The 21,245-nt window shown below is 43.9% G+C and overlaps 1 protein-coding gene across 2 annotated transcripts in view; it reads left to right on the top strand.

Annotated features, from left to right (window-relative positions):
- Positions 1-21,245, top strand: part of HS3ST5 (heparan sulfate-glucosamine 3-sulfotransferase 5) — a 147,732-nt gene that overhangs the window by 77,784 nt on the left and 48,703 nt on the right. Inside the window, exon 1 of one of the 2 annotated variants that reach the window (XM_033938652.1) lies at positions 11,541-11,637. The exons of the other annotated variant lie outside the window; for it this stretch is intronic. The gene's annotated coding sequence lies outside the window, so the exon portion shown is untranslated. Of the gene's footprint in view, positions 1-11,540; positions 11,638-21,245 lie in introns of those variants that run through there. 2 annotated transcript variants of the gene reach the window in all.

Genomic DNA, 21,245 nt, shown 5'->3' on the forward strand with positions numbered 1-21,245 from the left:
TTGGTAACTTTGATGTAATCTGCCTTGAACCGCAAGGCATTGGCAGAATAGAAATCACTAATGTAATATAATGTAATGTAATGCAATTCCAGTCCTCGAGAGCCAGAGCCAGGTCAGATTTTCAGGATATCCACAATAAATATGCATGAGATAGATTTGCATCTCAAGGAGGCAGTGCATGCAAATCCATCTCATACATATTCATTGTGGATATCCTGAAAACCTGACCTGGCTCCGGCTCTCGAGGACCGGAATTGCCTACCTCTGGCTTAAGCCAACACTGTGGATGACTTCTTAGTTCTGAGAAGCATATCAACCACCAGTTCTGAATATCCTTTATGTTCTAGGGCAGCTCGCTCAAGAGCCATGCCATAAGCGTAAAGTGACCCAGATCTTCCATGGCCACTGGACCCTGACAGAGAAGATCCGGATAGACATGCAGATGGAGACTGCATCCCATGCACAGCTGCAATAGATCTGCATACCATGGTCTTCAAGGCCAATCAGGCGCCATCAGAATGACGTACCCGAGATGACCCGCAATCCTCCAAAGGACTCGGCCGATCATTGGCCAAGGAGGAAAGACATAGAGAAGAAATCCCAGAGGCCACGATTGCAGGCTTTTGATAGTGTCCCACACCGTAGGTTACTGAACAAGATGAACGTGATGGGCCTAGGAGAAACACTGACTGCATGGGTAGAAGACTGGCTTAGCAGTAGACTCCAAAGGGTAATGGTAAATGGTATTCCCTCAAAAACATCAGAAGTGTCCAGTGGAGTACCACAGGGCTCAGTCTTGGGCCCAATACTATTCAATATCTTTGTGATCTGCCTCAGGGACTTTGAGGTAAAATTACATTATTTGCCAATGACGCTAAACTATGCAACATTGTAGGCAGTGCAGCAGAACCTGATAGCGCAATCATGCCCGGCGCTATGGAGCAGGACCTACTTTTACTAGAACAATGGTCCAGTACTTGGCAACTGAATTTTAATGCCAAAAAATGTAAGGTTATGCACCTTGATAGCAGAAATCCATGCAGAACATACACCCTGAATGGTGAAAACCTAACCAGAACTGCAGCAGAACGGGACTTGAGAGTAATCATCCGGGAAGATATGAAAGCTGCGAATCAGGTGGAGAAGGCAACAGCAAAAGCTAGACAAATGCTGGGCTGCATCAGAAGGAGCTTTATCAGTCGTAAGCCTGAAGTGCTACTGCCGTTGTACAGATCAATGGTGAGACCTCACCTGGAGTACTGTGTTCAGTTTTGGAGGCCACATTATCAAAAGGATGTGAAGAGAATGGAGTCGATTCAGCGAATGGCCACTAGGATTGTCTCAGGACTAAAAAATCTCCCATATGAAGAAGGTTTGAGCAGGCTGCGCTTATATTCTGTCGAAGAGCGCAGGGAAAGGGGGGGGGGGACATGATAGAAACATTCAAATACATCACAGGCCGGATTGATGTGGAGGAAGAAATATTTTGTCTTACGGGTCCCACGGCGACAAGAGGGCATCCGCTAAAACTCAGGGGTGGAAGATTTCATGGGGACACCAGGAAGTATTTCTTCACCGAAAGGGTAATTGATCAATGGAATGGTCTTCCATGTCAGGTAGGCGAGGCCAGAACCACGTTCGACTTCAAGGGACGATGGGACAGACAGGTAGGGTCGCTCCAGAGGAATGCTTAAAAGATGGATTCCCGGAGGAGGGATGGTTCTTGAGTGGGCAGACTTGTTGGGCCGTCGGCCCTTTTCTGCTATCATACTCTATTTTTCTATGTTTCTATGTAGAGCATTGAGCCTCTCGCTTCCGGGCTCAGATCTACGACTGAAGAAGCGCTGTGCCTTCTTGTTCCTTGCCGTGACTATGAGGTCAAAGCTGAGCTGCCCCCAGCACCACACAATTGCCTGGAACTCCTACGATGAGAGGGCCCACTCACCTGGATCCAGAGTCTGTTGCTTGAACGTTGAACACTCCAGCCACATGCGCTGCCGTCAGCACCAGAAGATGATGTTCCACCCAGAGAAAAAACAGGTGAGCTTCCTGAGCCAAGAGAGAGCTCTTGGTTCCTTCCTAGTGATTGACATAGGCCACAGCCGTCGCATTGTTGGAGAAAATTCGGACTGCCTGTTCCTTCAGGGTCACTTGCAATGCTGTCAGGGTGAGACGAATGACCCTGAGCTCCAGACAGTTGATTAACCACCTTTTCTGAGACGGAGTCTAACAGCCCTGAAGAGGACAATGATTGCAGTGCACTCCCCAGCCCTGAAGGCTGGCATCTGTCATCATCGCAGTCCAGCACTCCAGCACTTCTGCACTATTTCTTTTGGACACCTTAGTTGCTATTTTAATTTGTTTTATATGTTTGTATTACTTTTATTTACCTGCTTGTAACTTTATATTGTAGCCATCGTTGTCTCCCCGTTGTCTCTGCCGCCGCATCCTTCTGATAAGGGAGGTGATTTTAGAACTTACCTCCAACAAAAGGAAAAGAAATGGATATTTAGATTAAAAACCTGTATTCCAAATGGTCTTAACACTAGGATAGAGTGGCGTGCATTTTTTTGAAGGGTAACCCGGAAGTCACAGTGATTGGCTGTATCTTCCGAGTTCCCCATATGGTGCTTGTTCTTTAGAAGCTCGGTAGAACGCCGAGTCGCCATTTCGTTAGAAGGAAATCATTGAAGCGGTAGCTCACACTTTAAAGTAAGTAGAATAAGATTAAAGGCTTTTTATGAAAAAGAAAAATAAGGAATTTAAACATATATTGCATTTTATTTCTTTAGATAATCCCCTGATGCAGCCGTAGGGCGAAACAGGGCCTGTCGGGATATCTTTGTGGTAAAGAGGTTGACTCTGGAAAAGGAGACCGACTTCTTTAAGCGTGATAGCTCACCATCGTGCTAGATTTTTGTAAACTGCATTCTGCGGTGATTTCACATTACCAGAAGAAACTACTAAGATAAGTGCTCCTTCTTCTTTTCTTTTTTATACAAGATAAAACTTTGAAAATCAAAAGAGTGATAAAAGAGTAAGAGTGAAAAAATTAAGTGAAAATAGTGAATTGGCAGCGGAAGTAGATGAGACCAAGGATGTATTTCTCTATGACAATACGCATATTGCCATAGATAGTTTCACAGGTAATTCCTGAGAAACACTGAGGTCTCTTCCGCAGTCATACATTGAAGAGTATTAGCACTTGATTTCTGGTACCGGGAATTTATGAATATCATTTTGTGTGGTTTATGATCTTTGAAGATATTCAGCTTGTATAGCGAGAACAGTTCTGACCTCCAAGCTAACCAGAATGGGATGGTGGGAGTGTTGGCAATTCAGGAGAATAAATTTTCTAATACTGCCTGGCCAAAGTGGCCATCCTATCTGGAAAAAGAATCTAGACAATAATGAGAGATGAAGGTATGAACCAAGGACCAAGTGGCAGCTTTGCAGATTTCCTCAATAGGAGTAGATCTGAGGAAAGCTACGGATGCCTCCATGGCTCTAACTTTATGGGCTGTGACTCGACCCTCTAGATGCAGTCCAGCCTGAGCATAGCAGAAAGAGATGCAAGCAGCCAACCAGTTGGAGATGGTGCGCTTGGAAACTGGATGTCTTAACTTGTTTGGATCAAAGGAGACAAAAAGTTGAGGAGCAGATCTGTGTGGCATAATCCTTTGCAAGTAGACAGCCAAAGCACGCTTACAGTCCAGAGTATGAAGAGCTGTTTCTCCAGATGAGAATGAGGCTTTGGAATAAAACACTGGAAGAACAATGGATTGATTGAGATGAAATTCTGAAACCACTTTAGGTAACAATTTAGGATGAGTACGGAGGACCACCTTGTCATGATGGAATACTGTGAAAAGTGGGTACGCTACTAAAGCTTGTAGCTAAACTAAACTAAACTAAACTAAGCCTTAAGTTTATATACCGCGTCATCTTCACAGAAGTGGAGCTCGACACGGTTTACAGGAATTAAAAACAGAGAAAGGAACTCCAATGGAAGGAAGGAGGGTTTGGTAAATGGAAGGTGAGGGGGGAAGGGAGGGGGAAGTTACATTTTGGCGTAAAGCCAGGTTTTCAGATGTTTTCTGAAGTGTTGGAGGGAGGTCGAACACCGGAGATGGGCAGTAAAGCTGTTCCATAGCTCGGTGATCCTAAAGAGGAGGGATGTTCCGAGTTTTCCTGTATGAGAGATGCCATTTAGAGAAGGGAAGGATAGTTTGAATTTCTGAGTGGATCTGGTGGAATGAGTGTTCGAGAGCCAGGATAAAGGAAAGAGGGGAGGAAGGATGCCGTGAAGAGATTTGAAGGTAAGACAGGCGCATTTGTAACGAACCCTGAGGAAGACTGGGAGCCAGTGAAGCTTAGATAGAAGCGGGGAGACATGGTCGAATTTGCCTTTTGTGAAGATTAGTTTGGCTGCGGTGTTCTGAATCCGTTGGAGTCTGATAAGATTTTTCTTTGTTAGGCTTAGGTAGATGGAATTGCAGTAGTCAAGTCTGGAGAGAATGATGGATTGGACAAGGACAGCAAAGTGATGCTGGTGAAAGCAGGATCTGATTTTCCTTAACATATGAAGATTGAAAAAGCATTTTTTTACTAGGGAGTTGATGTGGTCGTTAAAGGACAATGTAGAGTCAATGGTGATTCCCAGAACTTTGCTAGAGTGCTCAAGCTGTAGATTGGCGCCCGAGGAAAGAGGGATGGAGGAGGGTAGATGGTCCAATTTTGGGCCAAGCCAGAGAAGTTTTGTTTTGGTCTCATTTAGTTTCATCTGAACGGAGAGAGCCCAGGATTGGAGATTAGTTATGCAGGTTGAGATGTTTTCAGAGAGGTTGGTGAGGTTCGAGTCAGTTTCGAGAAGGACAAGGATGTCGTCGGCGTAGGTGTAGAGTGTCGCAGTGGTAGAAAGTTGGAGGAGTTTCAGGGAGGACATATAGACATTGAAAAGAATCGGGGATAGAGGTGAACCCTGGGGGACTCCGCAGAGCGGATTCCAAGGAGCGGATGAGGTGCCATTCATGTTGACAAAGTAGGAGCGGGCGCGCAAGAATTTTGAGAACCAATCAAGGACTGTGGAGTTTATGCCAATATCGGAAAGTTGGAGGATTAGAATGTCGTGGTGGACAATGTCGAAAGCAGCAGAGAGGTCGAATTGAAGAAGGACCGCGAACTTGTTGCAGGCGTGGAGTAGTTGGACCTTTGAGATTAAAGAGGATAAAAGAGATTCAGTGCTATAGTTGGGTCTGAATCCATGTTGGAAGGGTAGGAGAATGGAGAATCTCTCAAGGTAGGATGAGAGTTGGGTGGCTATGATGGATTCCAGCATTTTGGTCAGAAGTGGAATGTTGGCTATTGGGCGATAGCTGGAAGGGGTGGAGGGGTCCAGATCAGCTTTTTTCAAGAGAGGGGATAGGGAAATGTGTCCCATTTTGGTCGAAAATAGGCCTGAGAGCAGGGCGGAGTTTAAGAGTTTGGTGAGAGATGAGATGGCCTGTGTTGGAATGTTCTCATATAAGTAGGAGGGGAAAGGATCCAAGGTGCAGTTGCAAGATTTTAGCTTGAGGCAAAGTTTAGAGACTTGGGAGTCGGAAACGGGCTCAAAGGCAGTCCAGGATCTATCGGCTGGGATATGGTTGGCCTCGTTTAGGTTAGGGGTGGAGGTAGTAAGCACCAGAGAGTTGTAGGCAGGGGTAGGGGGAAAGGAGCCTCGAAGGGTGGTTACTTTTTCATTGAAGAATGCTGCTAGGTCATTAGCAGATGGAGAGGAGGGGAATGAGGAGGAGTCGTGTTTAGAGGATATGGAACGCCAGATATTGAACAAGGTGTTACTTTGGTTGTTGGAGCTGCAGATTTTGTTGCCGTAGTAGTTCTTCCTAGATTTTTTTAATTCGGTGTTGTAGATCTTAATGGAGGTCCTCCAGGACTGTCTATCGGTGGGGGATTTTGATTTTTTCCATTTTCGTTCTAGTGTACGACATTTCTGCTTTAGATGTCTGTGGAGGGGAAGGTACCAGGGGGCTTTGCGGGTGTAGGAGACCGTTTTAGTGGAAAGTGGAGCAAGGGAGTGGTAGGTGGTCTCAGAGAGGGTGATCCAGTTGTGCCAGTTGGATTCGGGGTTAGGAGCTTTGGGGATGGTGGGGATTAGGTTGAGGAATTTGGCCCAGAATAATTCGCTCGCAATTTTTTTCCGGAAGGTAATAGGATTGGGGGGACGAGGGGGGGGTTCGATGGGGGACATGAAAATGGGGAGGCAGAAAGCCCCTAGGAAGTGGTCGGACCAGGGAACGGGTTCCCAGCGAGTGTCGTCGATCGAAGTTTTGTATTCAGTGAGGTCCATGAAGCTGATGATGACCACCTTGTCATGATGGAATACTGTGAAAAGTGGGTACGCTACTAAAGCTTGTAGCTCACTGACTCTGCGAGCAGACGTAAGAGCAATGAGAAAAACCACTTTCGAAGTGAGATATTTCAGATGAGCCGAAGACATTGGATCAAATGGAGGCTTCATCAACTGAGCAAGAACAACATTGAGATCCCAAACCACTAGAGGTGGTTTGAGAGGTGGCTTGACTTTGAAAAATCCTTTCATGAATCTGGAAACCACGGGATGAGCAGAGAGGGGTTTCCCTTCTATAGGATGATAGAAAGCAGCAATTGCACTGAGATGGACTTGAATGGATGTTGATATGAGGTCTGATTGAGATAAATGCAACGGGTAATCCAAAATTGAAGATAAGGAGGTAGATTGAGGCTCCTTGTGATGACTGGTGCACCAAGCAGAAAACCTAGTCCATTTCTGGTTGTAACATTGCCTAGTGGTCAGCTTCCTGAAAGCCTCTAAAATGTCCTTAACAGATAGAGAGAACTGGAAAGTGGCAGTTACGTTGAGAAGTACCAAGCTGTCAAGTGTAGAGACTGCAGGTTAGGATGAACATAAGGACATAAGAAATGCCTGCACCGGATCAGACCTGGGGTCCATCCAGTCCGGTGATCCGCACACGCGGAGGCTCAGCCAGGCGTACCCTGGTGCATACATTAGTCACTCGTATCCTTCAATGTGTGCGTCCAATTTTCCCTTAAATCCTAGAATGGTAGTTTCTTCCACCATCTCTTTCGGGAGAGAGTTCCAGGCGTTCACCACTTGCTGTGTGAAGCAGAGACTCCTGACTCTGTGTAAGCAGAGATGGAAAAACTGGTAGAAGTAGAGGCTCCCTGCTGCTGAGTTGAAGTAGAAGGGAGAACCACGGTTGTCTGGGCCACCGAGGAGCTATTAGAATCATGGTGGCATGTTCGTGTATGAGTTTGACGAGTGTCTTGAGAATGAGAGGAAATGCATAAAGAAACTGATTCGTCCATTCCAGAAGAAAAGCATCTGCCTCGAGGCAGTGAGGAGAGTATATCCTGGAGCAGAACTGAGGCAAAGAGATCTATTTGAGGAGCTCCCCACTGAGAAAAAATGTGATGGAGAGGGGATGAATTGAGTGTCTATTCGTAAGGTTGCAGAAGATGACTCAATTTGTCCGCCAGACAGTTTTACTCTCCTTGAATGTAAACCGCTTCCAGTAAGGTGTTGTGAAGAATTGCCCAATTCCAAACCTTCTGAGCTTCCTGGCAAAGAGGAAGAGATCCTGTCCCTCCCTGTTTGTTGACATAGTACATAGCAACTTGATTGTCTGTACGAATGAGGACTACTTGATTATGAAGAAGATACTGAAAAGCTTTTAGAGCATTGAAGATCGGTCTGATTTCCAACAGATTTATGTGACACCAATGGTCTTTGTCAGACCAATGGCCTTGAGTACGGAGACCATCGAGATGAGCCCCCCAAGCGTAGGTTGAGGAATCTGTCGTGAGGGGGCGTTTGAAACAGTAAACCTCTGGATAGATTGGAAGAGAGCATCCACCAGTGGAGAGACTGTCTCAATGAAGGAGTCACTGTAATGTGCTGAGAGAGTGGGTCAAAAGCCTGCACCCACTGAGATGCCAGGGTCCACTGAAGAATTCTGAGGTGAAGTCTGGCAAAAGGAGTCACGTGAATTATAGAGGCCATATAACCTAATAGAACCATCATGTGTCTCGCTGAGAGTGAAGTGAGGGACGACACCTTGAGACAAAGCTGAATGAGAGCATCCTGACGCTGTTTTTGTTCTTGAGAGACATTTAAATACTTACGTAATGTAAATGCACATGAGTCGAGTCTCTTTCATTTGAAAGAAACTCTGCAATAAGAGGGCATAGGATGAAGGTAAGAGGTGATAAGCTCTGGCGTAAACTAAGGAAATACTTTTTATAGAAAGGGTGGTAGATGCATGGAACAGTCTCCCGGAAGAGGTGGTGGAGACAGAGACTGTCTGTATTCAAGAGGGTCTGGGACAGGCAGTGGGATCTCTTAGAGAGAAAAAGAGAATGGTTACTGCGGATAGACAGACTAGATGGGCCGTTTGGCCTTTATCTGTAATCATGTTTCTATGTAACAGTCTTCTAAACTATAAACGGTCAGAACAGGTCCTCAGAATGCCAGGGAGAGAATTCCCTGATTTTACTCCCAACATGGACAACATTGCCGTTCTAGATTTTGCATACCAAACAGTTTTCTCTTTCACAGAAGCCAATCTCAGTACCCTCAGACCTCAGATTCCTTCTCAGCCGGTACAGCTCCCACAGAGTATGTCTTACCATACCTTACAATTCATATATTCTGTCAATTTATACAAGGATTCAGTAAGATTATTTCAGGGATGTAGCCTAATTACAATATGGATCTGGATTCACCATTGGATGGTGTTGAAAAGAATGAGAAATAGAAAAGAGAAGTCTTTAATATTTTCCTTCATTTAGTTACGGTGTAGATCGATCTCTTACATCTTCTTCAGTAAAGACTAAAGCCAAGAATTCAATATGTCTCCATGCTATGGCCTTGTCCTCCCTTGGTTCCCCCTTTGCATCTTGATGATCTAACAGTGCCTCTGATTTCCTGCTTCTGACGTTTCTCTTTATACCTTCTTTAGCAATGCTTTGCATCTAACTTGCCAGTGCTTACGTTGCTTCTTATTTTCTTCATTCAGATTCTTTTTCCATTTTTTTGATAGATGTTCTTTTGGCTCTAATAATCTTGTTCACATCACTTTTTAACCATGCTTGCTGGGATTTGCTCTTCTTTCCACCTTTATAAATACATGGAATAAATCTGGTTTAGGCTTTCAAGGTGGTATTTTTAAACAATGCCCATACCTGATACCTTTGCTGCTTTTATCATAATTGTTCTTTCAAAAACTGAATGGTGGTACAGTAGCTTTCCTTAGGGGCCCTTTTATAAAGCTGCAGTAAGCATTAACACAAAAGATGGCACACTGTGGAGTACACTGAGGTATCCTGCAGTAATTTTGCCATACGTGCGCACTACCCATGTGCTAAAAAATAAAATATATGTTTTTGTGCAGGGGTTGTGTTTAGAGTAGAGACAGGCATGTTTTGTGGTAATCCATTATTGCAGTTACATTGCTGTACACCAGTGTCTTACAAACTTTAAATCCAGTTCCCCACCTGGAAGTGTGCGGAGGCCCATCTGGCCGCAACCTGCTTCGGCGGAGGGATCCGGGAGGTGTGGGGAGAGGAGGAGAGTCATCTGCACCGGCTGACTTCCTGCAGGATGTGCCTGTAGGCAGTCAGCTGGCGTGGACGATTCTCCTCCTTGCCAGTGTGTCGTGGCACATCTGAAATCGCAGGAGGCACACAGTTTGTGATCTACTGCTGTACACTATTCATTTGGAATGTGCTGAGTGCTTGAGCTCTTACCCCCTCTGTAATGGGTAGCAGGAAGGGCTGGCAGCTAATCTCTTTTAATGGCCACAATTAGTGATGGCTCGCTTGGTACAAGGGCTCTTTAGCTGACATTTGATCACATGATCACTGTTACCTTTCATAATATGCTCTGCATTTTGCTAAGGACTACATCTAAAATAGCTCCCCCTCTTGTCAGTTCTTGGACCAGCTGCTGAAAAGTAATACATGTTAGTGACAGCAGCCTAGTTGTTCTTCTGTTCTAAGGTGGAGACTATCCTTTTGGAATAAGCTCCCCCTTTCCTACAATGGTATCCAATTCCTAACAAATCTAAATTATAAGACATTAACCCCCCCTCTTCTACACGAGCAGTTTCTAGTGTGGGGAGCTGCGCTGAATGGCCCGCGCTGCTCCCGATGCTCATAGGAACTCAATGAGCGTCAGAAACAGCTCTCGGCGCTAAAAACCGCTAGCACGGTTTCGTAGAAAAGGGGGTAAGTGTACATAGTTTCCTAGTTTGCTTTTTCCTGTGTTTATGCCAAACTTGTGCCTATCCAGGGTGTACTGGGGTCAGGTTTAACCTCGGCTCTCCAAAGGCCAGTTACTGACAAGACTGCAGATGCCAGAGACTTCAGCACAGCAACCAGCAAGTAGCAGTCGAAACAAAATTACAAGAAGCAGTAAAGAGTCTAGCTATAAAAGCCAAACTGAGCCTGCTGGGATTTTCCAGATGGTTAATGAGCTCCATCTTCCATCTCCAGTCAGCCAGGCTCAGAGAAAGTCTGGGGACAATGCTGCCACCGGAGAACCAGGAGCTGCCGCATTGGAGTGCATCTGTCCTAGCCAAATGACTGCTGATCTAAGCAGACCTGTCCTCATAAACAAACAAAAAATATATATCATGGCTCAAAGACTGGAGAAGAGGACACAGTGTCTCTCCCCCTAAAGTTGAAAATAATGAGGTAAACAAAGCATTTCTTTATTATTTTCAACCTCAGATGGCTAAAATTTCCAAACAAATCAACAGAAAGTAACAGGGGAGAAAGAAGTGCTGAATCAGTCAGCAGAAATACAGAAATCGTGCATATTTCTTCATTCTATGTAATAATTAAGCTCTGAATTTGTTTTCCAGAAAATGTGGTATAAGCTGTTAGCAAACCAGGATTAAAAACAGATTTGGAAAGCTCCTGTAAGAAAAGTTATTGAGGTGAACTGGGAGAAAATCCACTGCTTATTTGACTTTCTCTGGATCTTGTCAGGTACTTGTGACCTGGATTGGTCACTGTTGGAAACAAGATATTGGTCTGTTCCAGGATAGCGATGTTTAGATGATTATGTACAAGAACAAAAGGAAAGAGAGGGAAGGAAGAGGCTCGGCATCTTGGCAAGCCACTGTCACAGAGAACGATCACCAAGCTTTGGTATCATGGAGCCTGAGAAAAGGTCAGGAGGAGGAGGGAATTTGTCCATTGTCCTGGGAGCCAGAAGGTCAAGACAATTGTTTAAAAGGAAAAGGCAATTTCATTTGGACCAAAAGTTAGACTCCCACTTCTACCATTCCTTCCCCATCCATCATGTATCACCAGAACACCCTTGTCTTGCCGAGGGATATACGGCATTCATTCCTTGGGACTTAATTGAATTATCACAGGTTGTCTTATTCTCTGTCTACACTTCTACTACAGGTCTTGCAGGATGTCCTAGGAAAGGTTTGATTATCGCCACAAGACATCCAAGTCCAAGCATCCTCAGAGCCTCCCTGCAACACACAAGAGTAATGTCTTGCTAGATGTCCAGACACTTGGATGCCCCAGCAATTAGGATGTCCACCTGGAGTAGAAAGGGTAGATATGAATCACTTGTATAATGTTTCCAAAATACTAGGACTAGGGGGCATACAATGATGCTACTAAGTAGTCAAGAAGGACATGGCAGTACTTGAGGGGGTCCAGAGAAGAGCGACTAAACTGATAAAAGGTATGGAAAACTTTTCATACACTGACAGGTTGAACATGCTGGGGTTGTTCTCCCTGGAAAAGCGGAGACTTAGAGGAGACATGATAGAAACCTTCAAAATCCTGAAGGGCATAGAGAAGGTAGACAGGGACAGATTCTTCAGACTGTGGGGAACCACAAGTACTAGGGGTTACTCGGAGAAACTGAAAGGGGACAGGTTTAAAACGAATGCTAGGAAGTTCTTTTTTACCCAGAGGGTAGTGGACACATGGAAAACGCTTCCGGAGGTTGTGATAAGCCAAAGCACATTACAGGGGTTCAAGGAAGGTTTGGATAGGTTCTTAAAGGATAAGGGGATTGAATGGTACAGATAGAAGTAGAGGTAGGTTATAGAAATGATCAGGAACCACTTCACAGTCATGGACCTGATGGGCCGCCGCGGGAGCGAATCGCTGGGCGCGATGGACCTCTGGTCTGACCCAGTGGAGGCAACTTCTTATTTTCTTAAGTAGTAGATTTAAAACAAACTGCAGAAAATATTTCTTTACTCAACTTGTAATTAAACTCTGGAATTCATTGCCAGAGAATGTGGTGAAATCAGTTAGCATAGCAGGATTTAAAAAAGGTTTGGATAATTTCCTAAAAGAGAAGTCCATAAGCCATTATTGAGATGGCTTGGGAAAATCCACTGCCACCAATGCACATAGATGGAAGTATCAACGTCACTGCGATACATCTATGTCGACGTGGTTGAAAGATCGGTACAGAAGGCAAATAGACTCGATGCTAACAAAACATAACTTCTTAATCGCGTAACTATAAGTTCTACGCGGTTTACAAAAGATTTAAAAAAAAAAAAATTAAGAACAATTTAGAAAAATTATTTGATCAAGTATTTTGAAAAGAGATAGGTTTTCAGTTGAGTTCTGAAATGTTTGTAAGAATGGGCTTCAAGCAATAATCTAAATTCTTTATCATGAGAAGCCGCTTGGAATTCTAGAATATGGTCATGAAATTTCTTACTTTTACAGCCCTTTATTGACGGAAAGGTAAACAGGGCATGAGATTTCCTACTGTATTTATAAGATGCTAAAGAAAATCTGTTAACCATGTAAGATGGAGTGGTTCCAAACATAACCTTATAGCAAAAGCAACCTAACTTGAACAAAACACGAGCCTCCACTGGCAACCAACGCAGCTCACAATAAAATGGAGTTGCATGATCGTACTTTTAAAGCCCATAGATCATTCTAACTGCTGTATTTTGGATCAGTATAAATCTAGCCATGTCTTTCTTTGGAATTGTTAAGTATACAATAGTGCAATAATCCAAAAGACTCAAAAACAGAGACTGTACCAACAGTTTAAAAGCAAAAAACTCAAAGAAGGGTCTAATGGTGCACAATTTCCATAGAGTACAGCAGGGGTGTCCAACTTTTTAGCTTCCCTGGGCCACATTGGCCCAAAAAAATGTTTCTGGGGCCGCACAAACACGCAAACGCTGCAGCAAGACAGAGGAGGGAGCCGGCAAGATGGTAAACACCTGGGGGCAACAGAGGAAAACACTGCATCGCCATCAACCGGGGCCGCACAAAATATTTCATGGGGCCGCAAGTTGGACACCCCTGGCGTATAGTAACCCTTGTGTATCACAGCATCTATTTGTTTTTTCATGGTCAGATGCTGATCCAAAATGACTTCCAGTATTTTAATTGTTGGTTGGATTACACATAAGGTAGAATTTATATTAATTGATGGCTTGTGAATTATCTTATGTGGCGACATGACAAAAAACTTTGTCTTCTCAGGGTTGAGCTTGAGTTTAAAGTCCTGCATCCAAGAGTTCATCAATTTCAACACAGACTCAATTTTATGAGAAATACGAGATAGAATTGTACCACAAGGTATAACAATTGTGATATCATCAGCATAGCTGAACAGTTCTATACCCAGATTACTCGAACTATTACCCAATGAAGAGAGATATACATTAAATAATGTGGGAGAAAGTGGGGAACCCTGAGGTACACCACTCGGGTTTTTCCAGTTAAAGGAAAACTGATTGTTAAACTTAACCTGATAGTGTCTGGATTCCAAGAACCCTTTAAACCACAGGAGAACATTACCCTGTAGGCCAAAAGCATCCAAGCAAGCCAGTAATTTGGTATGATCTACCAGATCGAAGGCGCTACTTAAGTCAAACTGAAGCACCAGTGCGCTGCTATTACCCTTGCTCAATAAACTATTTAAATGGTTGAGTAATGTAGCCAAAACCGTCTCAGTACTAAAATTAGTTCTAAAACCTGATTAAGAATCCTGAAGTAGGGAGTGTTGCTCAAGATATTTGGTGAGCTGGATTTGAACAAGACCCTCCATGATTTTGACAGAAAAGGGAATGGATGCAATAGGTCTGTAATTAGATGGTAATGAAATAGATTCTTTGATGTTTTTAATTATTGGCGTGATAATTATATTACCTTCCTCATACGAAAATATTCCTGCTTCTAGGGAATCAGATAGCCATTCGAATAGTTTCAGTTTAAAGCATAGAGAGGCAGCTACCATTAGGTTGGGAGTGCAGGGGTCTAGTAGACAGGAAGATTTAGCATAGCTACAAAATAATTTAGAAAAGTCATCCCTTTCTGGATAATCTAGACCAATGTACATAAGAATTGCTGCTGCAGGGTCAGACCAGTGGTCCATCGTGCCCAGCAGTCCGCTCCCGCGGCGGCTCTTAGGTCAAAGACCAGTGCCCTAACTGAGACTAGCCTTACCTGCATATGTTCTGGTTCAGCAGGAACTTGTCTAACTTTGTCTTGAATCCCTGGAGTGTGTTTTCCCCTATAACAGCCTCTGGAAGAGCGTTCCAGTTTTCTATCACTCTCTGGGTGAAGAAGAACTTCCTTATGTTTGTACAGAATCTATCCCCTTTTAACTTTAGAGAGTGACTTCTCGTTCTCTCTACCTTGGAGAGGGTGAACAACTGTCTTCATTATCTTGAACGTTTCAATCATGTCCCCTCTCAGTCTCCTCTTTTCAAAGGAGAAGAGGCCCAGTTTCTCTAACCTCTCACTATACGGCAACTCTTCCAGCCCCTTAACCATTTTGGTCACTCTTCTCTGGACCATTTCGAGTAGCACTGTGTCCTTCTTCATGTACGGTGACCAGTGTTGGACGCAGTACTCCAGGTGAGGGCATACCATGGCATGATAACCCTCTATAATCTGTTCGTGATCCCCTTCTTAATCATTCCTAGCATTCTGTTTGCCCTTTTCGCCGCCACCGCACATTGCACGGATGGCTTCATCAACTTGTTGACCAGTACTCCTAAGTCTCTTTCCTGGGGGGTCTCTCCAAGTACCGCACCGGACATCCTGTGACAGTTTTGGCTACATCTAAATAGTTTATTGAGCAAGGGTAACGGCAGTGCACTGGTGCTTCAGTTTGACTTAAGTAGCACCTTCAAACTTTTGAAAACTACAAGAATGAGAGGGCATTCGGCAAAATTAAGAGGGGACAGTTTCAAACCAATGCTAGGAAGTTCTTCTTCACCCAAAGGGTGGTGGATACCTGGAATGCGCTTCCAGAGGATGTGATAGGACAGAGTACGATATTGGGGTTCAGGAAGGGATTAGATGATTTCCTGAAGGAAAAGGGGATAGAAGAGTATAGATAGAGGATTACTATACAGGTCCTGGACCTGATGGGCCGCCGCGTAAGTGGACAGCTGGGCATGATGGACCTCTAGTCTGACCCAGCAGAGGCAATGCTTATGTTCTTATGTTCTGTATTCATGTATAAGATTTTTGTTACCAACATGCATCACCTTACACTTATTCACATTAAACCCCATTTGCCATGTCGCAGCACATTTCTCGAGAGTGTTTATGTCAAGTTGCAGGTCTTTGCAATCCTCCTGCATCTTCACTACTCTGAATAACTTTGTATCGTCTACAAATTTAATCACCTCACTCGTTGTACCAATTTCCAGGTCGTTTATAAATATGTTGAAGAGCACGGGTCCAAGAACCGAACCCTGCAGCACTCCACTCGTGACGCTTTTCCAGTCCGAGTATTGTCTATTTACCCCCACTCTCTGTTTCCTATCTGCCAGCCAGTTTTTAACCCACGTGAGTATTTCACCCTCAATTCCATGACTCGCAATTTTTTGAAGTAGTGGTTCATGTGGAACCTTGTCGAACTCCTTCTGAAAATCCAGATATAAAATGTCGTCTGGGTTACCTTGTCTATTTTCCTGTTTACTTCCTCAAAGAAGTGCAGCAAGTTTGATAATTTCTGAGCAAGGCAAACAAGAAGATCTTAAACTAGAGACCTTGGAACAGAAGAAGTTTGCTAGGTCATCAGCAGATGGTGAAGGCAACCGTGGAGATTGTGCTTTTTTAGTCACATTAAACATATTATTGACTAAGTGGAATATTTTTTTTTACATTGGTACTAGTGTTCCCTACTTTATCTAAGTAATATGCTTTTCGTTTCTCTCTTAGTAATGATTTATAATTTTTGACTTCCTTCCTCCATTTTTCTTTATCTCTGGCTAATTTAGATTTTAGCCATTTCTTCTCAAAGCGACGTACTATTCATTTCATTTCTAATAACTCTGCATCATACCATTTTTTTAAAATCATCTGCTCGTCTGTTTACAACATGTTTAGGTGCAATTTCATCTAAAATAGTATTAAATAAAGTTTTCAATTTAAATGGGAATTCATAAATATTGTCTTCTGGTAATAAATCAACTCGTTTTCAGAATTCAAGTGGGTTGGGTGATTTCCTGATAGGATTATCTTGTTCATACGATTTCTCTATTAAGTTATATTGCTTAATCCAATTTAATGAAAATAATAAATGAAGTGATCCGACCAAGGTGTTGGTGACCATCTATCATCTCTTAGCAGGATTTGGGGGGGTAAGTTCAGATTTAGTAGTTAGTGAAACCAGATCGAGATGATGACCCCCAATATGCATTTGTGGTGGTTGAGGAAAAGAATATTCCAGGGAAAATAGAAAAGCGGTCAAATCAGTTACATCCTGGTCGGATTTCACTTCCAAATGAAGATTAATGTCACTTAACAATGGACATTGTGAAGTCACAAGAGAATTAGTAAGAATGAATTCATAAAAATATCTTTTAGCCCCAGCCCAAGAGTTGGGTGGCATATAAAAGAGAATACAGTTTAAGGAATCTTGTAGGTCCATCCTATTAAGTGTACAAGTGACCAACCCTCAACCTCTTCTTCCCTCCTAGTGATCCTAAATGTCCCCCTTCCATTCTATTCAACACCTTAATTCTGTAATTCCCTTACATCCACTATATAAGCGTCCCCTGCATCTACTGTGTAATCATCCCCTAAATGGCAACTTCTTGGCAATGTCCAGCTATCTTATACTGTAAATTGTAACTTCCTGGAAATGTCCAGCTACCTTATTCTGTTATTTGTAACTTCCTGGAAATGTTCAGCTATCTTACACTGTAATCTGCTTAGAACTGCAAGGTACAGGCGGAATAGAAGTCACTAATGTAATGTAATGTAATAAACTTGCATATTAAAATTAAAGCTAACATGCAATCAGTGTTCCCGCTAAGCTGCGCTGGGGTGCGCTGGCGCACAAAATATTACCTCGCAGCGCACAAGTTTCTCGTCACAGCGCACACAGTGTAGAGCACAGTTCTTCAACCGCCGGTCCGCAAACAAAATCTTGCCGGTCCGCGAAGGATTCGGTCCCCGCCGCAACGAAAGGCCGGCGTCAGCTGACTTGCAACTTCCTGTTGTAGTCGCTGTGCCGGGACTCCTGCCTTCGCCGGGACTCCTGCCTTCCACCGCGTTTGCCTCCTGCCTTGTCTCCGCACCTCCAGACCAGCAGCGGCAGCTGTGTATGCTTTTAACTTCGGCACAGAGCTGCCCCTAATCAATAGTTTAGCGCGGTTTCATAAGGCAGCCTCGGGGCCTTTGCTAGGCCGGCCCACATCGCATCATCGAAGCGGGCCGGCTATCAAAGGCCCCGAGGCTGCCTCATGAAACCGCGCTAAACTATTGATTAGGGGTAGCTCTGTGCCGAAGTTAAAAGCATACACAGCTGCCGCTGCTGGTCTGAACTCTTGGGCCGCTGAAGGAGGGCAAAAAGCAGCTGTCCTGGAGGTTTCCCTTCCTCTCGCCTTTACAGGTTCCTTTTTTCCACCTTTTTTTTTTTCCTTCAAACGGCAACGGGCCCCAGCATCGACATCAATCAAGTAAGTTCCACTGTCAACCAAGCGGTTCTGCTCGGCCAAAGCTTCCCCTGTGACATGAGCCACCCTCAGGGGAAAGAAAGTGACCCACAAAGGTGAGGGGAAGGGGGGCAGATGATGGAAGTTGGGGGGGGGGGAGAGAGAGAGAGAGAGAAGGGGCAGATGATGGAAGTGAGAAGAAGGGAGAGAGAGCAGAAGGCAGATGGATGTCAGTTGAGAAGGGAGAGCAGATGCTGAATGGAAGTGGGGAAAGAACACATACTGGATGGAAGGAGGAGATAAATAAAGGGGGAAGAAAATAGTAAGATAATGGAGGGGTGAGGGAAAGGGGTGACAAGCTGTGTGTAGACACAGTGAAAAGAGGGAAACGGGACTAAATAGTAAGAAAGAATTTAATTTAGATGGAGGCAGAAAATAGAGAAGGAAGACCAGAGAAGAAAAGGGAAGAGAGAGCAGAGAATGATCAGATCTGAGTGGAGGAAATGAGAAGAGAGATATGCTAAAAACCACAGGGGGGAGGGAAGGATAGAGATGCAGTTATTTTGAAGCTACACTGTTAAGTTAATATGCTGTTGGTAGAGTTGCAGTGGCATCCTAAACATATTTCTGGCAAGCCAACTGTATATGGTGACATTATTAGAAGATGACTGTGTGAAACTTTAGGGAACTTGGATGCCAATCAGTTTTTGGAAGCCAAAGGAAAACATACATTTTTTGTATGCTATACTGTATGTTTGGCTCGTTTCTACTTCAGTTTTGTTCTTGCCTTTTCGTTTTGTCTTCCTTCCACCATCTCTTATCTGCCTTCCTTATCATCCTTTTCAATGTGATTTGGCAGCTCCTGTCAATCATAGGCTGGCTGTGCAAGATTGCTAATTCTAGATGCCTGGGTGACCTAATGCCTGTGCATGTGATTTTCTGTTTTTGTGTTTAAAACATTTTGCTGAAAGCACAACAGTGCAAAAGAGTAAAACAGATTTTATGCTGTTTATTCTAGGAATAAGCAGTGGGCTTTCCTAAGTCCATCTTAATAATGTCATGCAGATTTTTTAAGGAAATTATCCAAATCTTTTTTTAATTACATGTTGAATGAAAAATATTTTCCCAGGTTTGTTTTAAATCTACTACTTAAAAGCTTTATTGCATGCCCCTTTACTCCTAGTATATATTTATTTTTATTTTTTATTTTTTAGTATATATATATTTATCTTTTGGCATGGCCCATCAGTTATAGCATTTGCTACATGATGGGCCATGCCAAAAGATAAATGTAGCATTTGCTACATGAATTGATTTTTTGTCACGTATGGTTAAGGGGCTGGAGGAGTTGCCGTACAGCGAAAGATTAGAGAAACTGGGCCTCTTCTCCCTTGAGCAGAGGAGATTGAGAGGGGACATGATAGAAACATTCAAGGTACTGAAGGGAATAGACTTAGTAGCTAAGGCAGGGAGAACGAGAGGGCACTCTCTAAAGTTGAAAGGGGATAGATTCCATACAAACGTAAGGAAGTTCTGTGGTAGAAAGCAACATATTTATTTGGCTCATAACTTGCTGGCGCCCGATATTTTTAGCTCACAGTGAAAAAAGTTTGCTCACAACACCCGCCCGCTTAGAGGGAACACTGCATGCAATATAATAGCAATTCCTCCGCCTCTTTTTTCCTTATGGCAAAGAGGGACAGTTTTATAGTGTGAGGGGAATAGATCATTAAGCGATAAAGGAGGAAAAAGAGATAGCTGACAGGTTAAACAAATTCTTCACATCAGTCTTCACCAGAGAGGACACATCCAATATCCCAGAACCCGAGGTGATTATAAACGAAGAACACGACGAAAGGCTGGTACAACTAGAGGTAAGCAAAGAGGATGTCCTCAGACAGATAGACAGACTGAAGAGTGACAAATTACCGGACCCGGACGGCATCCACCCAAGGGTGCTAAAAGAACTGAGAAATGAAATAGCAGAGACACTTCGCCAAATATGTAACCTCTCCCTAAAAACTGGGGAGATCCCAGAGGACTGGAAAATAGCAAATGTCACGCCCATTTTTAAAAAGGGATCAAGGGGTGACCCGGGAAACTACAGGCCTGTGAGCTTGACCTCGGTTCCGGGAAAGATGATGGAAGCAATGGTAAAGGACATAATCTGCGAACACATAGAAAACAATGGACAACTGAAGGCGAGCCAGCATGGCTTCTGCAAGGGAAGGTCGTGCCTCACAAACTTGCTGTACTTCTTTGAGGGAATAAACAGCCAGATGGATAAGGGGGAATCCATAGACATTATTTACCTTGACTTCCAAAAAGCCTTCGACAAGGTACCTCACGAGCGACTACTTAAAAAGCTGTGGAACCACAGGGTGCAAGGGGATATCTATCGATGGATCAAACACTGGTTGGCAGGCAGGAAACAGAGGGTTGGAGTAAAGGGCCAATACTCAGACTGGCAATGGGTCACGAGCGGAGTTCCACAGGGGTCGGTGCTGGGACCTCTACTGTTCAATATATTTATTAACGATCTGGAGACGGGGTCAAAATGTGAGGTTATCAAATTTGCTGATGACACCAAACTCTACAGCAGGGTTAGAAACACGGAAGACTGTGAAGACCTGCAAAGGGACCTAACGAGACTGGAAGACTGGGCAAAAAAGTGGCAAATGAATTTTAACATAGAGAAATGCAAGGTCATGCATGTAGGGAAAAAGAACCCAATGTTCAGCTACAAAATGGGGGGAACACTGCTAGGGGTGAGTAACCTTGAAAGGGACCTGGGGGTGATGGTCGACACATCATTGAAACCATCGGCGCAGTGTGCGACAGCCTCAAAGAAAGCAAACAGAATGCTGGGCATCATCAAAAAAGGTATCACGACCAGGACGAAGGAGGTCATCATGCCGCTGTATCGCGCAATGGTGCGCCCGCACCTGGAGTACTGTGTTCAATACTGGTCGCCATACCTCAAAAAGGACATGGCGGTACTCGAGGGAGTGCAGAGGAGGGCGACTAAACTGATAAGAGGTATGGAAAATTTTTCATACGCTGACAGGTTAAAAATGCTGGGGCTGTTCTCCCTGGAGAAGAGGAGACTTAGAGGGGACATGATAGAAACCTTCAAAATCCTAAAGGGCATAGAGAAAGTAAATAAAGACAGATTCTTCAAACTGTGGGGAGCCACAAGCACTAGGGGTCACTCAGAGAAATTGAAAGGGAAAAGGTTTAGAACAAATGCTAGGGGAGCCACAAGCACTA

Source organism: Geotrypetes seraphini, chromosome 3 (assembly GCF_902459505.1).
Source record: "Geotrypetes seraphini chromosome 3, aGeoSer1.1, whole genome shotgun sequence".
Classification (NCBI taxonomy): domain Eukaryota; kingdom Metazoa; phylum Chordata; class Amphibia; order Gymnophiona; family Dermophiidae; genus Geotrypetes; species Geotrypetes seraphini.